General features: G+C 35.4%; 1 protein-coding gene across 2 annotated transcripts in view; it reads left to right on the plus strand.

Moving 5' to 3' along the window:
- The window catches only part of STK39 (serine/threonine kinase 39), a 482,653-nt gene that overhangs the window by 133,709 nt on the left and 333,962 nt on the right, over window positions 1–14,982 (plus strand). The window lies entirely within an intron of this gene.

The raw sequence follows: 14,982 nt of genomic DNA on the forward strand, positions 1-14,982 counted from the left end.
ATGAAACCGTCTCCATAATCAATGCCATAAACACATCCATCACTTCCAAGAGAAAAAAATTTTAATGGCTGAAATTTTCTAGATTTAACTAAAAATATTAATCCAGTGATCTAAAGAGCTCAAGATACTTCAAAAAAGAAAACCAAGGCAAAGACACATTATAATCAAATTGTTACAAAAATCACAATTATTATAAAGAAACATTTTTTAATTAGCTAGACAAGAAAAGACTACAGGGGTCTGGGGACTTCCCTGGTGGTGCAGTGGTTAAGAATCCACCTGCCAATGCAGAGGACACAGGTTCAAGCCCTGGTCTGGGAAGATCCCAGAAGCCACGGAGCAACTAGACCTGTGTGCCACAACTACAGAGACTGTGCTCTAGAGCCCGTGAGCCACAACTACTGAACCCATGTGCTGCAACTACTGAAGCCTGCATGCCTAGAGCCCATGCTCTGCAACAAGAGAAGCCACCGTGATGAGAAGCCCGTGCACCACAACAAAGAGTAGCCCCCGCTCACCGCAACTAGAGAAAGCCTGCACGCAGCAACAAAGACCCAACGCAGACAAAAATAAATAAATAAATGTATATAGTCACAAAAAAGACTACAGGGGTCTGAAGTTAAGAATAAACTGACTTTTCGTAAGAAACAATGCAAGCCAGAAGATAATGGAAAACCATTTACAAAGTGCCAAAAGAAAGATGTCTGTCAAACTAGAAATCTATAAAAATATCATTCACAATGAAGGTAAAATAAAGATATCCTCAGACAAACAAACCTGAAAGAATTTCTTGTCCGCAAAACTTGTACTACAAAAAATGTTAAAAGAAGTTCTTCAGGCTAAAACAAAATAATACTAAATAAAAATTCAAATATATACAAAATAATAAAGAATGCCAGGGGCTTCCCTGGTGGCGTAGTGGTTGGCAATCCTCCCACCAGTGCAGGGGACACAGGTTCGAGCCCTGGTCCGGGAAGATCCCACATGCTGCTGAGCAACTAAGCCTGTGTGCCACGACTACTGAGCCTATACTCTAGAGCCCACAAGCCACAACTGTTGAGCCCGCGAGCTACAACTACTGAAGTCCACGTGCCTAGAGCCTGTGCTCTGCAACAAGAGAAGCCACCGTGATGAGAAGCCCGTGCACCGCAACAAAGAGTAGCCCCCACTCGCTGAAACTAGAGAAAGCCTGCACACTGCAACAAAGACCCAATGCAGCCAAAAATAAATAAATAAAATAAGTAAATTTTTTTAAATGCCATAAATGGTTAATATGTAGTACAATATAAAATACATTTTACCATTTTAAAATTATGCAGAGGATTGTTGATTTTCTGTACCAAAAAATGACAATTTTGTGAGATTAATCACATTTTTCGAAATAAAATTAACAAGAAATCAATTAAGAAAAAGCATGAGGAGGGGAAATAGGAAATATACTGTTGTAATTTGGGTTCTTATATTATGTATGAAATGATATAACATTATGTGAAGATAGGTTGTGATAAGTTAAATATGTATACTGTAAACCTTAGAGCAGTCACTGGAGGAAAAAAAAAGAATGTGGAGGTATAGATAATAGTTCAATAGAGAAAGCTAAATAAAATTCTAAGACAATTCAACCTATAAAAAGGCATAGAATAAAGGGGAAAAGGAAGCCAAAAAAGTTAGAGCCCTGGTCCGGGAAGATCCCACATGCCACGGAGCAACTAAGCCCGTGCACCACAACTTACTGAGCCCATGTGCTGCAATTACTGAAGCCCGCATGCCTAGAGCCCATGCTCCACAGCAAGAGAAGCCACCGCAATGAGAAGCCCATGCACCACAATGAAGAGCAGCCCCTGCTCACCGCAACTAGAGAAAGCTCACACGCAGCAATGAGGACGCAATGCAGCCAAAAAAATAAAATAAAATAAAATAAATTTTTAAAATAAAATAAAAATCATATTAAGAAAGCAATTCTATTTGTAATAGCATCAAAATAATAAGAATATTTAGGAATATTTTAACAAAGGAAGTATAAGATTTTTGTAGTTTGTTAAAACTTCAAAATGTAGTTAAAAGAAATTAAAGAAGACCTAAATAAATGAAAAGATAGCTCATGTTCGTAGGTCATAAGACTTAATATTGTTAAGATTACAATACTTCCCAACTTTTCCTACAGATTCAACGCAATCCCTATCAAAATCCCAGTTGTCTTCTTTTGCAGAAATTGACAAACATCCTGAAATTCATAAGGAAATGGAGGGATTCAGATTAGACAAAACCATCTTTAGAAAGAACAAGGCTGGAGGACTCACATTCCCTTATTTAAAAACTTATGACAAAGCAGCAATAATCAAGGCAGTAAGGTACTGGCTTTTATCAAGGTAAGTCATATGCTGAAATACAGGATGCATTTCAATAAATTTATAATGATCAAAGTCACATGGAATGTTTTTCAGTTACAATGGAATTAGAAATTAATTACTAATTAAAATATCAAAAATTTCCCAAATAGTTGGAAATTAAAAAATATTCTGAATAATCATCAGTCATAAAAGTCATAAAGGAAATTAGAAAATATTTGAACCAAATTATAAGGAAAACACAACATATCCACATTTGTGGGATTAGCAATAACTAGACAGAAAGTTATAGCTTTAAGTGCTTATATAGAAAAAAATTTCTTTCAAATCCAAGTTTCTACCTCAAGAAGATATAAAATAAGAGTAAATTAAGCCAAAAAAATAGAGGAAATTAATAAAAAAGAGGAAATCTGTGAAATAGAAACAGGGCAAACAATAGAGAAAATCAATAAAATTAAAAGATGGTTGGGACTTCCCTGGTGGTCCAGTGGTTAAGAATCTGCCTTCCACTGCAGGGGACGAGGGTTCTTTTCCTGGTCAGGGAACTAAGATCCTGCATGCCGCATGGTGCAGCCAATAAATAAATAAATAAAAGATGGTTTTTGAAAAGGGAAAGAGGAAAGTTGAATACATTGATTAATCATTGTATAGACAATAGATATGAATTAAATTACACCATTAAAAACTGGCAAAAGAATAAAATATTAAGCAAGAGAAAAAGAGGATTAGAGGCATATGCAGATAGAGAGATAGCTGGGTTTGTATTTTTGTTCTAATACATAGAGTGTGTGTGTCTGTATGTGTGTGTGTGAATATAAATATATATAATTATAGCCAAGCTTATTATTTATATGAAATTATAGCCAGCTTTTTCATTGTTGGAAGACTCCCTGAAAAAATGACTGATTCCAGGGCTTGGGCAGGAAGAGCACAAGGGAGCCTGGAACACTGTATTAGTGTGCTATTGCTTCATACAAAACTCCACAAACTTAGCAGTTAAAAATAACACCCATTTATTATCTCAACATTTCTGTAGGTCAGAAGTCCAGGTATAGCTCAAATGGATCTCTGCTTAGCATCTCACTAGGCTGAAATCAAGGGGCCAACCAGGCTATGTTCTCATCTAGGGCTCAGAGTCCTCTTCCAAGCTCATGCGGGTTGTTGGCAAGATTCAGTTCCTTGTGATTGAAGACTGAAACCCCCATTTTCTTTCTGGCTGGCAGTGGTGATTTCTCTCAGATCCCAAAAGCCACCCAAAGGCCCTTTATGACCCTCTTACTTCATGGTAGCATTCTTCTTCAGAGCCAGCGGGACAATCCCTGCAGAGAGTTTTATATAATGTTTTTATAATGTAACAGAGTTTTATATCATGTAACACAATCATGGGAATCACTATCCTGCCCCCTTCCAAGGGGAGATGATTATACCAAGTTTGTACATCAGGGGGCAGAAATCTCAGGGATCATCTTAGAATTCTGCCTGGTCTAAACATCTTGTGCCAAAAAGTAAGGAAGTTCTGAAAAAATGATGTCAGATGGATAGAACTGCCATCTCGAAAAGGCATCTTCTCCTTTCGTCTTGATCAATTTGAGCAAAATAGATAAGAGTAATAGGCTAAAATCCATTAAATAAAATAAAATAAGAACATATGAATTGGTACTGATATATTGTACCTACTGATACATATATACTGAAATATATACATGTTTATATATATTGCTGTATATGGATATATACATATATACGAATAAATAAATGGAGAACAAAAGAAAGCTCTTTTTTATGATGGATCCCAGACCCTGTAATAAACGTTAGAAAATTACTATTTGTCAACCATCACAGTAGTATTTGTTTCAGGCAAGCATCACCAATAGGTGATAAAATTAGTGGCCAGAAGTACGGTGAGAAACAGATTATTCACAAAGTCTCCTCTACAAGATACAAATGAATGATAAAGGAAAAGGTAGACACTTTACAGTGGAGGAACCTGGCAGTCATTAGTTAACATCACCAGTAACAGGACAAATTATCATCATGTTCCTCCTGATGTGCTCGCTGGGATGGCATGATATCCATTCTTTAGTGTCCTGTCTGAAATGCATAACCTGATCAAATCATGAGGAAACATCAGGCAAACCCAAACTGAGGAACAATTTAAAAGATAACTTACTGGGCTTCCCTGGTGGCGCAGTGGTTGAGAGTCCACCTACCGATTCAGGGGACGTGGGTTCGTGCCCCTGTCCGGGAAGATCCCACATGCTGCAGAGCGGCTGGGCCCGTGAGCCATGGCTGCTGAGCCTGCGCGTCCGGAGCCTGTGCTCCACAACGGGAGAGGCCACAGCAGTGAGAGGCCCGCGTACCGCAAAAAAAATAAATAAAATAACTTACCAATATTCTTCAAAAGTGTCAAAGACAAAGAAAAAGAAAGACTACAGAACTGTTAGAAGCTAAAGGAGACAGAAGAAATATGACAGTTCACAAAAAATGAGATCATACCTTGAATCCTGGACCCCCAAAAGGACATTAGTGGAACAATGGAGAATTGTAATAATGTCTGTAAATTAGATATCATTGTATCAATATTAATTTCCTAATTTTGATAACTGTACTATAGTTATATAAGAGAATGTTCTTGTTTTAAGGAAATATATATTTCAGTATTTAGAGGTTCTTAAAAAAGTCAATCATTATAGGTCACCATATTAACAGAATAAAGGAGAAAAAAACATGTTTATATCAACATACACAGGAAAAGTACTTGATAAAATTCAAAACCCATTTATGATAAAACAAAACATGATCAAACAGCAACAAAACCCTCAAACTCTTGGCAGACCAGAATAAAAGGAAACTACCTCAATCTGATGAAAGGTGTCTATGAACACTCTACAGTTAACATATTTAATGGTGAAATACAAATACTTTCCCCCAGGATCAAAGACAAGGCAAAGATATCTGTTCTCACCATTTATATTCAACATTGTATGGGAGACAAGAAAAACATACAGGACATATGGGTTAAAAGGAAGATATAAGACTGTCTTTACCACAGACAACATGATCATGTATACAGAAAATTCTAAATACTCTGCCAATAGACTACTAGAGCTAATAAATGAATTTAGCATTGTTGCAGGACAAAGGTCAATATATAAAAGTCAACTATTTCTATATACTAGTAACAATTTTAAAATTAAAATAAAAAATACATTTTACAATAGGATCAAAAACCTAAAATACTTGGGATACTCTTTTTTTTTTGCATTTTATTTAATTTATTTTTTTTATACAGCAGGTTCTTATTAGTCATCAATTTTATACACATCAGTGTATACACGTCAATCCCAATCTCCCAATTCATCACACGACCACCCCCCACCCCCTGCCACTTTCCCCCCTTGGTGTCCAAACATTTGTTCTCTACATCTGTGTCTCAATTTCTGCCCTGCAAACTGGTTCATCTGTACCATTTTTCTAGGTTCCACATATATGCATTAATATACAATATGTATTTTTCTCTTTTTGACTTACTTCACTCTGTATGACAGTCTCAAGATCCATCCACGTCTCTACAAATGACCCAATTTAGTCCCTTTTTATGGCTGAGTAATATTCCATTGTATATATGTACCACATCTTCTTTATCCATTCGTCTGTCAATGGGCATTTAGGTTGATTCCATGACCTGGCTATTGTAAATAGTGCTGCAATAAACATTGGGATGCATGTGTCTTTTGGAATTATGGTTTTCTCTGGGTATATGCCCAGTAGTGGGTTAGTTGGGTCATATGGTAATTCTATTTTTAGTTTTTCAAGGAACGTCCATATTGTTCTCCATAGCGGCTGTATCAATTTACATTCCTACCAACAGTACAAAAGGGCTCCCTTTTCTCCACACCCTCTCCATCATTTGTTGTTTGTAGATCTTCTGATGATGCCCATTCTAACTGGTGTGAGGTGGTACCTCATTGTAGTTTTGATTTGCATTTCTCTAATAATTAGTGATGTTGAGCAGCTTTCGTGTGCTTCTTGGCCATCTGTATGTCTTCTTTGGAGAAATGTCTATTTAGGTCTTCTGCCCATTTTTGGATTGGGTTGTTTGATTTTTTAATATTGAGCTGCATGAGCTGTTTATATATTTTGGAGATTAATGCTCTGTCCGTTAATTCGTTTGCAAATATTTTCTCCCATTCTGATGTGTTGTCTTTTCATCTTGTTTATGGTTTTCTTTGCTTTGCAAAAGCTTTTAAATTACATTAGGTCCCATTTGTTTATTTTTTTTTTATTTCCATTACTCTCTGAGGTGGATCAAAAAAGATCTTGCTGTGATTTATGTCAAAGAGTGTCTTCCCATGTTTTCCTCAAAGAGTTTTACAGTGTCCAGTCTTTTATTTAGGTCTCTAATCCATTTTGAGTTTATTTTTGTGTATGGTGTTAAGGAGTGCTCTAATTTCATTCTTTTACATGTAGCTGTCCAGTTTTCCCAGCACCACTTATTGACGAGACTGTCTTTTCTCCATTGTATATCCTTGCCTCCTTTGTCATAGAGTACTTGACCATAGGTGTGTGGGTTTATCTCTGGGCTTTCTATTCTGTTCCACTGATCTATATTTCTGTTTTTGTGCCAGTACCATACTGTCTTGATTACTGTAGTTTTGTAGTATAGTCTGAAGTCAGGGAGTCTGATTCCTCCAGCTCCGTTTTTTTCCCTCAAGACTGCTTTGGCTATTCGGGGTCTTTTGTGTCTCCATACAAATTTTAAGGTTTTTTGTTCTAGTTCTGTAAAAATTGCCATTGGTAAATTGATAGGGATTGCATTGAATCTGTAGATTGCTTTGGGTAGTATAGTCATTTTCTCAGTATTGATTCTTCCAATCCAAGAACATGGTATGTCTCTCCATCTGTTTGTATCATCTTTAACTTCCTTCATCAGTATCTTATAGTTTTCTGCGTACCGGTCTTTTGTCTCCCTAGGTAGGTTTATTCCTAGGTATTTTATTCTTTTTGTTGCAATGGTAAATGGCAGTGTTTCTTTAATTTCTCTTTCAAATTGTTCATCATTAGTGTATAGGAATGCAAGAGATTTCTGTGCATTAATTTTGTATCCTACAACTTTACCAAATTCATTGATTAGCTCTAGTAGTTTTCTGGTGGCATCTTTAGGATTCTGTATGTATAGTATCATGTCATCTGCAAACAGTGACAGTTTTACTTCTTCTTTTCCAATTTGTATTCCTTTTATTTCTTTTTCTCTGACTGCCATGGTTAAGACTTCCAAGACTATGTTGAATAATAGTGGCTAGAGTGGACATCTTTGTCTTGTTCCTGATCTTAGAGGAAATGCTTTCAGTTTTTCACCATTGAGAATGATGTTTGCTGAGGGTTTGTCATATATGGCCTTTATTATGTTGAGGTAGGTTCCCTCTATGCCCAGTTTCTGAAGAGTTTTTATCATAAATGGGTGTTGAATTTTGTCAAAAGCTTATTCTGCATCTGTTGAGATGATCATATGGTTTTTATTCTTCAGTTTCTTAATATGGTGTATCACATTGATTTATTTGCATATATTGAAGAATCCTTGCATCCCTGGGATACATCCCACTTGATCATGGTGTATGATCCTTTTTAATGTGTTGTTGGATTCTGTTTGCTGGTATTTTGTTGAGGATTTTTGCATCTATATTCATCAGTGACATTTGTCTGTCATTTTCTTTTTTCGTAGTATCTTTGTCTGGTTTTGGTATCAGGGTGATGGTGGCCTCATAGAATGAGTTTGGGAGTGTTCCTTCCTCTGCAAAGTTTTGGAAGAGTTTGAGAAAGATGGGTGTTACCTCTTCTCTAAATGTTTGATAGAATTCACCTGTGAAGCTGCCTGTGAAGCCGTCCTCAGACCTGCTGAGCAGGTCGTCTTGAAAAGAGCTGGGAGCTCACACACAGAACAGGACCTTCTGGACTTGAGTAATTACTGTAATTTTGTGTATAATGGTTTCTTACAAGATTTCACACCTTTACAATTCTGATGCTTTTTAAATAAAAAAAAAAAAACTAAGAACTCTTTAACATTTCCCCTTAACTGTACTAAAATGGGAAAGTACCTACAAAATCATGTTGTTTTTTCAGATTATAAAGTTATCTTTTCTAATAACTTGGCTATTGTAAATTTTCAGGGAGTTTAGTGGACCTCAGAGCCATACCTTTCCTGATGTCTCATCTGTGTATCTGTTTCCAGAAGCTGATTTCACAGGGTTCGGGGCGGGCGGCTGCATGTTTCTCTGCGTGGCTGTGTCAGCTCATCTCTGGAATGTTGAGAAACAGCAAACTTACAGATGCATCTTTCTCTTGTCGTAAAGAAATTTGAATTACAAACTTCAACCAGGAAACAAAACACGTTTCTTGGTTTTACTCAGTGTTTATGTATCACCTTACATGTTTTTTTCCCCCAAAGATGATTAAAAGCAACATCTGAATAGAAATTGTTGGATTTTAAGTAACAATTTATTTTAAAAGGTTTAAATTTTACCAGCCTAAAGAAAGTGAGAAAATAAACCAATTAAAAGGCAGGGTGGGTGGAGAGAGTAGCTTTCTTTGATTTGAATAATCAGGAACATTTTGTTTGTTGAACTTTACCATCTGAGCAGTTCTTTCTATGTCCCAGGAAAAGTGCCCTAGCTCCACATTGTGATACTTGTCAGGTGACAAATCTCAACGTTTGTCATTGAAATGGAACAATATTTGTATAAAGCCTGAGATGAAAATAGTGATATTAGCTTAAGGACTACAAACTAGAAAGCTTTTCACTGTGAGACACAGTATACTGCTTCTTGTCATGTATTTTCCAAGTGCTTCTGAAGTGCAAAAGAGAGAAAATACTTGCTAATATATTTGACTGTACGAATATGCTTTGATAATTTTTTAAATATTTTCATAAACGTACTTTTGCAAATATAAAATTAGAGAATTTCATTTGTTCTGTGGAGTCTGTTCCATTGTACATCACAACAGACTTTTCACTTTCTAGCACAAACAGTTAAGTTATCAGAACATGGAAATCTTAGCAATTTGGGGTGATTGCTGTTATAGACCCTGTCAGTAGGTTACATTAAAGTGGCGACGGGTTCCAACATCTAATGTGATGTGAAGGGTTTTTTTAAGGTGTAAAACAAAATTTTTCTAATCTAAATACAACAAATGTAAAAAATCAAGTGTGTTTCTTTAGGTTTACTTGATAGAAATTTCTGTAAATTGTATTTTGTATTGCAAAGTGTTATATCACTGTGCATTAAAACATGGAACTTCATAGCTTTGTTACTTGAAGTAGAATAAACACCTACAGAAGGAAAAAAAAAAGTCCTGGACTTTTGTTTGTTGGAAGATTTTTAATCACAGTTTCAATTTCATTACTTGTGATTGGTCTGTTCATATTTTCTATTTCTTCCTGGTTCAGTCTTGGAAGGTTATACCTTCCTAAGAATTTGTCCAGTTCTTCCAGGTTGTCCATTTTATTAGCATAGAGTTGCTTGTAGTAGTCTCTTAGGATGCTTTGTATTTCTGCAGTGTCTGTTGTAACTTCTCCTTTTTCATTTCTTATTGTATTGATTTGAATCCTCTCCTGCTTTTACTTGATGAGTCTGGCTAATGGTTTATCAATTTTGTTTATCTTCTCAAAGAACCAGCGTTTAGTTTTATTGATCTTTGCTATTGTTTTCTTTGTTTCTATTTCAATTATTTCTGCTTTGATCTTTATGATTTCTTTCCTTCTGCTAACTTTGGCTTTTGTTTGTTCTTCTTTCTCTAGTTCCTTTAGGTGTAAGTTTAGATTGTTTATTTGAGATTTTTCTTGTTTCTTGAGGTAGGCTTGTATTGCTATAAACTTCCCTCTTAGAACTGCTTTTGCTGCATCCCATAGGTTTTGGATCATCATGTTTTCGTTGTCATTTGTCTCTAGGTAGTTTTTGACTTCCTCTTTGATTTCTTCAGTGATCTCTTGGTTATTTAGTAACATATTGTTTAACCTCCCTGTGTTTGTGTTTTTTACATTTTTTTCCCTGTAATTGATTTCTAATCTCATAGCTTTGTGGTCAGAAAAGATGCTTGATATGATTTCAATTTTCTTAAATTTACTGAGGCTTGATTTGTGACCCAAGATGTGATCTATCCTGGGGAATGTTCCATGTGCACTTGAGAAGATAGTGTAATCTGCTGTTTTTGGATGGAATGTCCTATAAATATCAATTAAATCTATCTGGTCTATTGTGTTATTTAAAGCTTGTGTTTCCTTGTTAGTTTTCTGTTTGGATGATCTGTACATTGGTGTAAGTGAGGTGTTAAAGTCCCCTACTATTATTGTGTTACTGTCGATTTCCTCTTTTAGAGCGGTTGGCAGTGCCTTATGTATTGAGGTACTCCTATGTTGGGTGCATATATATGTATAATTGTTATATCTTCTTGGATTGATCCCTTGATCATTATGTAGTGTCCTTCCTTGTCTCTTGTAACATTCTTTATTTTAAAGTCTATTTTATCTGATATGAGTATTGCTAGTATTGCTACTCCAGCTTTCTTTTGATTTCCATTTGCATGGAATATCTTTTTCCATCCCCCCACTTTCAGTCTGTATGTATCCCTAGGTCTGAAGTGGGTCTCTTGTAGACAGCATATATATATATGGGTTTTGTTTTTGTATCCATTCAGCAAGCCTGTATCTTTTGTTTGGAGCATTTAATCCATTCATGTTTAAGGTAATTATCAATATGTATGTTCCTCTTACAATTTCCTTAATTGTTATGGGTTTGTTTTTGTAGGTACTTTTCTTCTCTTGTGTTTCCCACTTAGAGATGTTCCTTTAGCATTTGTTGTAGGGCTTGTTTCGTGATGCTGAATTTTCTTAGCTTTTGCTTGTCTGTAGAGCTTTTGATTTCTCCATCCAATCTGAATGAGATCCTTGCTGGGTAGAGTAATCTTGGTTGTAGGTTCTTCCCTTTCATCACTTTAAATATATCATGCCACTCCATTCTCGCTTGTAGGGTTTCTGCTGAAAAATCAGCTGTTAACTTTATGAGATTTCCCTTGTATGTTATTTGTCATTTTTCCCTTGTTTTTTTCAATAATTTTTCTTTGTCTTTAATTTTTGTCAATTTGATTACTATGTGTCTCGGTGTGTTTCTCCTTGCTTTTATCCTGCCTGGGACTCTCTGTGCTTCCTGGACTTGGGTGGCTATTTCCTGTCCCATGTTAGAGAAGTTTTCGATTATAATCTCTTCAAATATATTCTTGGGTCCTTTCTCCTTCTGGGACCCCTATAATGTGAATGTTGTTATGTTTAATGTTGTCCCAGAGGTCTTGTAGGCTGTGTTCATTTCTTTTCATTCTTTTTTCTTTATTCTGTTCTGCGGCAGTGAATTCCACCATTCTGTCTTCCAGGTCACTTATCCATTCTTCTGCCTCAGTTATTCTGCTATTGATTCCTCCTAGTGTAGTTTTCATTTCAGTTATTGTATTGTTCATCTCTGTTTGTTTGTTCTTTAATTCTTCTAGGTGTTTGTTCTTTAATTCTTCTAGATATTTGTTAAACATTTCTTGCATCTTCTCAGTCTTTGCCTCCATTCTTTTTCCGAGGTCCTGGATCATCTTCACTATCATTATTCTGAATTCTTTTTCTGGAAGGTTGCCTATCTCCACTTCCTTTAGTTGTTTTTCTGGGGTTTATCTTTTTCCTTCATCTGGTACATAGCCCTCTGCCTTTTCATCTTGTCTATCTTTCTGTGAATGTGGTTTTTGTTCCACAGGCTGCAGGATTGTAGTTCTTCTTGCTTCTTCTGTCTGCCCTCTGGTGGATGAGGCTATCTAAGAGGCCTGTCCTTATAGAGTATCATTTATTGCTTTCAGGGATTAGGCCTGATATTTTTTTCTTGGAGTTGACAGAGGAGGGCAGTATTTTGCCTATCACTATAACCACTAACAAAATTAAAATTTCAGATCACCAAAGGGAGAAAATAAAGCAGGCATACTAACGCAACCAAGTAAATTCTACTATAAAATGAAAAGGATCCTCAGATTGAATTAAAAGCACCTCTAAGTGTAAGCTAGTAATGAAAGGCCCAATTCAAACAAACCAGTAAAAAGTTAAAAATGAAGGTTATGCACAAAAGATAAAGAAAGAAAAAGTGACATTATTTGTATCAAAATAGAACTTAAGACAAAAATCATTAAATGGAACAAAGAATAATTTTATATTGATTAAAAGTAAAATCCACAACAAAAATATATTTAATAACATCTATATGCCAAATGACATACGTTTAAAATATATAAACAATTGTCAGATACAAAGTGAAACCACTAATGAGAATATACCTCCCTCTGTTTCTAAAGATGAAGTCTACAAAATTAATCAAGGAAATGGAGAAACTGAAAAAGCCAGTATAATTACAAAAGTACAGAGAAAATTTTTGAATCAGCTCTGCCCGAGGTCACTTCAGTTTTTCTAGATGTATAAGAGAGAGTGACTCAAATGCTCTATATCTGGTAAGGAAACAGCAGCTAAAATGGTGGGTTAATTAGCATAAGTCTGATGAGTTCATGTACAGCTTAAGTGAGCAAATTCAATTTCTTACAACAAATACCAGTGTGCTGGCAAAGGTTTTACAATCAGCAATCCAGGGGGGAAAAAGGGACTCTGTTTTGTACTATTTGTGCATTTCTGTGGTGTAAATACTCCCACCATGGCTGATTTCACGCTAACAACGTGAAGTTACTGAAGGTCGAGTTGGGGAGACATACACCCAATTGGCTCTCACAAGCCCTCTGAGTTGACTCCAACCTATGACTGATGCACTTAATGACTTAGATAACAAGCACATTTTCCTTTTTACTGAACAAATTTAACAAGCGTTCTGGTCACTAAAGTCTCATTGATAAACAGTGCATTCTTGGAGACATAACTAAAACTTTATAGGTAAACAGTTAAGTATCACAAAAATCCACCTGCCTTTCCTTATCATCAAACATAAAAATAGGAACTGATAATAACCCTAACAAGAAACAGAGCACATATAGATATAAACTTATGGCTCCCCCAGGCCATCTCCAATGGTGCTTGTTGTTTACTATTTCTTTGTGGCCACCTGAATATAAATGAATATAAAAAGAATGATTTCAACCTAGCATTTGAATACTTACACCTACAGATTATTCTCTTTTCAAAGCCTCTTATCAGATAAGATTGTAACCTAAAGTCTATCACTTTTTATTTATACACTCACATACACACATATAGAGATTTACACCCTACTGAGTATGTATTTCCCTTGAATATTAATTGTTAGTCCATAGGCAATTTAATAATTACAAATGTGAAAAAACTTAGAGAAGACATGGTAAGATTGAACTCAAAATATATAGAGATATATTTATAAATCAATAAACAATTGCTTATTAGTTTTGCTGTAGGCTAATATTGAATAGGGGAAGAAGAGAGGGAAAGAGCCAGATTATTTTATGGGAAGAGAAGAAATTTAGATTCATGTAACAGATGGGAAAATGATGGACAAAACCGATCAGAAGAAAAAAGTTTTAGGTTAATGGTAACTACATAAATGTATTTGTTTCTAGAGCATTTATAAGCAGATAATTATATAATTATTCTTGGACATATTATGTATATGTGGCAATAGAAGCAGAATGTACTAAATTAGTGGATTTATGAGAACATGTATTGGTCAATTAGACGTATGAAGACACTGGCAGGACAAGAAGGAGGCAACTGCTTGTTTTTAATCCTGCAACCATGAAAATGAGACACAGTTGTAGTTCATCAAATTGGAACAAAGGGTACAACTATGACAACTATTTAGGCACCATTTCTAATTGCCCCAATGATTTACTTAAGATTAAGTTTTGATGTGTGGTCTGTAGACTGAGAGCAGCAGCATCAACTGAAAATTTCTCAGAAATGCAAATCTTGGACTACACTCCAGACCTAGTGAATCAGAATTTCTGGAGGGGATGGGGGCACAGGAATCTGTGTTTTAATAAGCACTCCAGGTGAATTCTAAATGCTAAAAGAAGCATTGTATTAGTAGAAGCTCTTGAACAATGTAACTAAAGCAAGTGTTTTTTGAATCCAGCTTGTTTCCCTGATCCTGGCACTGACCTTGCATAAAAGGAAACATTAGATGGAGCTGGATACAGACATCAGCATTAGTAAAATTAAAATGGAATGTTTATATATTTAAGAAAACAAGAATAAGTCTTCCCCACACTTCCGTATATAGCTGTATTTATAAATATGAATATATGTGTATATGAGTGTTTCATATTACTATTAACTGGTATTATGCTTGATGTGGAAAAATTAGACATTCAATGCAATCAGTTGTTACTATTATTTAATGTAACCAGTGCAATTAATCCCCAAATCAAAATAAATATGATAAATACTGGAAAGAATGGTACAAATTTACCATTATTTATAGATATGAATGCCTTTTTAGAGAAATAAACTTGCTTGAAAGAATCATGGGAAACACCTAACTATAAGTATGCCAGTTTTCCATAGCCTAATGTAGTTAAAGATATTAAACTAAAACCTCAAAGCAGTTTTTTAGAAAAAAATGCAACAAAACTATCCTAATAT

This window comes from Tursiops truncatus, chromosome 7, assembly GCF_011762595.2.
Source record: "Tursiops truncatus isolate mTurTru1 chromosome 7, mTurTru1.mat.Y, whole genome shotgun sequence".
Lineage (NCBI taxonomy): Eukaryota > Metazoa > Chordata > Mammalia > Artiodactyla > Delphinidae > Tursiops > Tursiops truncatus.